Genomic DNA, 5,000 nt, shown 5'->3' on the forward strand with positions numbered 1-5,000 from the left:
TAAAATTATGAATAACTAATGCATGAAGCCTGTGGCTGTCCACAGATTTGTCTCCTACGCCTACCCCCCGGACCGCAAATTCCTGAGATGTATGCTAGTATTGCACCAGTCCCGGTTTTTTGCCATGCCCCTAGGTTTTAGGTTAGGTTAGGTTGGGTTAGTAATATGGTTGTGGGAAACAAATTATTTTCAAGAAAATTCTATGGTTAGTTTTTAAGATATGGCGTCCCGCTTTTTTCAGGGAAAGGTCCCGGTACTCGGTTTCGGGAAAATGGCCCCGGGACAAGATGATCTTTATAAATTCAGAAGGTAGGGTAATTTTTTTGTTTTTGGTAAAATAACAAAAAAAATTACATTCGTCAGACTATCAATTATACAACAATAAGGTAAATAATTGTACAGACATCCTAATTTCTGGGAAAAAATCGAGTAAATTATTGTTATTATTTTTCTTATTATATATAATATTTAATAATATTTGCGAGACATTCAATTATACAACATTAGAATAAGTAACTCTTTGAAATATTCAAGACTAAATCTAGGCCACATTATCGTATTTCCCGATGGATTCCAACAAGACGAGGACAAAGAAAGCAAATGAAAGTAACAATCTTCGAAAAGAAAGTAACAGTCCTTCAAACGAAGGTCACAATCTCAAATAAATGAAAGTAACAATCTTTCAAATGAAAGTAACAGCCTTCCAAATGAAAGTAACAGCCTTCCACATGAAAGTAACAATCTTTTGAATGAAAGTAACCACCTTCCAAATGAAAGTAACAATCTTTTGAATGAGAGTAACAACCTTTAAAATGAAAGTAACATTCTTTCAAATGAAAGTAACATCTTTGAAGAGAAAAATGGTAAGGCGCTGGAGAGAAAACAACAATGACCCAGCACTCCAATGCAATCTATCAATTGTCTCTGACAGAAAGAAATAACTTAACAAGACAAGGAATGGAAATCAAAATATTCTCACGATTTGGAAGAAATTCATGGCATAAATAAGTAAATTATTAAATAAACGATAAGTAAAGATAAAAAATATAACAAAAAAGAAAGAAATCCACAGACTACATGAATAAATTTTAAAAATACACAAATAAATATTAAACCGATACAAAAAATAATAAAAAAAGCATCCAAATTAATCGGATCAGGCCAAAAAAGTAATTCAACCCGAAACATATTCACAAGTAACAAAAAGTAAAAAATTGACAAAAAAACATTAAAATTATACTCAACATTAACATCAAAAACAAAGAGAATGACAACAAAAAGAATCTAAAAAAACTAATTTGAAAAAATTGGGAAATATCCCCAACAAAAATGGGGAATAAACGTTAAAATTCATATTACCATCAAAAACAAAAAAATGAAAATAGAAAGCATTAAAAAACTTAATCTTCAAAAAATTTCGAAACGACAATCGCCCCCCGAAACCAATCATACTTGTTCGAGAGGGAGGGAGGAATGACAAAGAGCAAAAAATGGGAAAAAACATTATTATCATTACCATAAAAAAAACTAAAATAAAAAACATTAAAGAATTAATCGCCATAAAAATTTCGAAACGCCATTCCCCCCCACAAAAAAATACAACAAAATTAACTTTTAATACAAAAAATGTTAAAAATGCATTAAAAAACTAATCTAGATAAAAATATCGAAACAACATTCCCCTCCCCCTCCCAACTGTGCTTGCTTGCTTGCGAGAGGGAGGAAGGACACACAGAGAGAGAGACACGGGTGAAAGGGTGAAACCGCGAGATTGAATAATGCAACAATTTTTTTTATTTTTTATTTTTTATTTTTATTCCTTCTTCCAAACTTCCTGTTGCCGGCCAGGTAAGACGAGAACAAAACGAGTCTACGTCACTGCCGCAACAAACACCTGCCCGACCGCTGCTTGGTTGATTGCTTGCTTGCAAGGTCTTGATTGCTTGCCTGCTTGCTTGTGCTTGCTTTGCTTTATTTTACTTTGCTTTCTGGTGTCTCATTCACTATCTCTTGCCTCTGATTGACGAGGTACGTACAGTAAAAAAATATATATATGTGTGTGTGTGTGTGAATATATATACTGTATATATCTGCCACAAACAAAATTAAACAATTGGTTAAATGACTTGGTTAAGACGAAACCGGTCGGGATTTACAACCAGTGTTTCAATTTTCCCTATATACATACTGATTCTAATCACTTAAACACGTGATTAATTTATAACACATTAGCACAGGTGAAAAAATAAGAGACAGGGTGTAGGTCCTGACCGGTTTCGACTTTGCTCCAAGCCACTGACGAAGGACTGATACACAGTGTTTGGAATCAACAATATATAAATAGTACCGAGACGGTACTGACGAATATACACAATCGTTTTGAGACCCCAGATCCACCACCGACAGGTGCCAAAGTAGTAGTGGCTTCAAAACTCATTGGGGCTAATGGTATAGATATATATATATATATATATATATATATATATATATATATATATATATATATATATATATATATTCTGTGTGTGTGTATTCTCACAAAAACATTTATATCTTCCTGCCACAAGGAATTTGGCAATTACCCTCAGCTGTAAGGCGTCCGGAAATGCTCAGGATAATGGACGACGACAAAGGAACTGGATTTTTGTAAATTCATTGACTCGTGACACGAAATCCCAAGAAGACTCTTGTTAAGCTTGCTCATATCTGATCTTGAGAAGAATTGGTCCTCGATGACACAACCATTTCCAATATTTTTCGAATATAATAGAAAAAAATATAAAGTGAGCATTTTCAACAAGAAAATGCTTTATAATGACCAATAATTTATCATGAAATTATAACCAGAGGCGGCTACTTATTGACTTGGAAATTCTTTAATACAATACCTTATCAAAAGAGATTATATATATAACATATATATATATATATATATATATATATATATATATATATATATATATATATATATATATATATATATATATATATATATATATATATATATATACATACATACATAACCGAAACACGAAAACATAGAACGCGATGAATATATAAATAAAAACAAAACCCACGAAGGAAAGATAAACAATGGAGTACCGCAAGGCCTTTCGACTTTTTGTTGTTAAGTAAAGGACAAGAAATCGAAAGGCCTTGCGGTACTCCATTGTTTCTCTTTCTTTCGTGGATTTTGTCTTTATATGTGTGTGTGTGTGTGTTTTAACACCACAATCTTCTGAGCAACGAATTAAGGTCAGCAGAAATAACCGACACAGCTTGAGTGAAAGGGAATTTTCACAGTTAACCCAAGAACATTACTTTCAAATTCTCCCTCCTTGAAACTCATTGAAGACGAGAATTTATTCCAATAAATTTTCTACACAAATTTTATTTTCTTTTGAGGGATTGGATACGGCCGAAATGAAAGAGTGAATTAACAGATTACGGGTGTATTACCATACTTTACTTAGCATAAAAGTTTATTGTTTTTGTGTCCTGGGATAAGGAGAACAGAATATAGAATTTAGGCCAAAGGCCAAGCACTCGGACCTATGAGGTCATTCAGCGCTGAAAGGGAAACTGTGAGTAGAAAGGTTTGACAGGTGTAACAGGAGGAGAACCTCGCAGTTTCACAATGAAACAATTGTTAGGAGAGGGTTGAGGAAATTAAGATAAAAGGGAATAGGAACGGAGAGACTGCAGTTCAAGGAACGAAAGAGGTTGCAGCTAGGGACCTAAGGAAGGGACGCTGCAAAGAACCGTAAGTAATGCCTACAGTGCGCCGCGTGGGGTGCACTGATGGCACTACCACCCTACGGGAGATGAGGACAAAACCTTTTCTCTACACAACTTTCCGCTTCCTGGAACCAGCAGCCAGTTTCAACCAAAACTCTTGCTGCTGAAACAAAAAAAAATGATCAAGGGCAACACTAAGAACAATACCCTATTTTTATCACGTTTATCTTCTTACACACAGTACACTCTCTCTCTCTCTCTCTCTCTCTCTCTCTCTCTCTCTCTCAATGCCATTATGAAAAATCGACTCTCTCTCTCGTTCGTGAAAATTACACAAAATATTCTAAAACAAAAAATAAACAAATAAAATAAAACAGCAAGTTATAACGTCCCTTCAAGAACAAAATCGGGTGACCCGCCTCACCTTGTTTCCCCCCCCATTCGTGCGTACTGCACAATAATTTCACGATTTCCCCCGAGTCCTCCTCTTGTTTACCTCTAAAACGGACCTTTCCCTTCCTTCCCTTCTTTCCAAAGACCGCTGCGGACGGACAAGAAGCTGACGTCACCGCCGTACTCGGCAGCAAGGAGCATAAAAAGGTGGGTTTGACTTGCGGCAGCATCTCATCTCAGCTTAGCGCCCTGACTTCACGATCCTTGCGAGTAGCAGACCGCATGGCCTCTTTTTAGAAGCGTCAAACGACAAAAAGGGGGGGAAGGGAGGTGAGAGGGAGATGGATAGGGAGGAGGGGAAGGAGAGGGAGAGGGAAAAGGGGGGGGGTTACTTCTTTCTTTCGTTACAGGGGTCTGTCTACTCGACACACACACGAGAGCAGGATGAGAAGGAACTGAGAGACGAAGAAGAAGAAGAAGAAGAGGAGGAGGAGGAGGAGGAGGAGGAGGAGGAGGAGGAGGAGGAGGATTGGCAAATCCCATCCCCTAGACCTGAAGGACTGGTTTGAACACACACCCAAAACACTGCTGAAATTTTTTTTCCAATTTTTTTTTTTACTAAATACAAAGAAAGACATGTGACTGCCCCGATGCGTCCACAACAAACACACAAACACATACACATACACACACACACACACAAAATAAACAAACCGTTAGGTTCCAGGCAAGAGCCCCCCCCTCCACCCCACACAATCCCGTAACCAGCATGAAACCACTTCGAATGCATTTTGACCGGTCATGAAGGGGGCAATCACTTCAAAATGTGATTTCATGCAGTTGGGTTTCAGGAACTGTATTCGATTCAG

General features: G+C 36.8%; 1 protein-coding gene across 2 annotated transcripts in view; it reads right to left on the minus strand.

Annotated features, from left to right (window-relative positions):
• Window positions 1-5,000, minus strand: part of hook (hook microtubule tethering protein) — a 243,394-nt gene that overhangs the window by 71,588 nt on the left and 166,806 nt on the right. The gene's annotated exons all lie outside the window — the stretch shown is intronic.

Source organism: Macrobrachium rosenbergii, chromosome 10, assembly GCF_040412425.1.
Source record: "Macrobrachium rosenbergii isolate ZJJX-2024 chromosome 10, ASM4041242v1, whole genome shotgun sequence".
NCBI lineage: Eukaryota > Metazoa > Arthropoda > Malacostraca > Decapoda > Palaemonidae > Macrobrachium > Macrobrachium rosenbergii.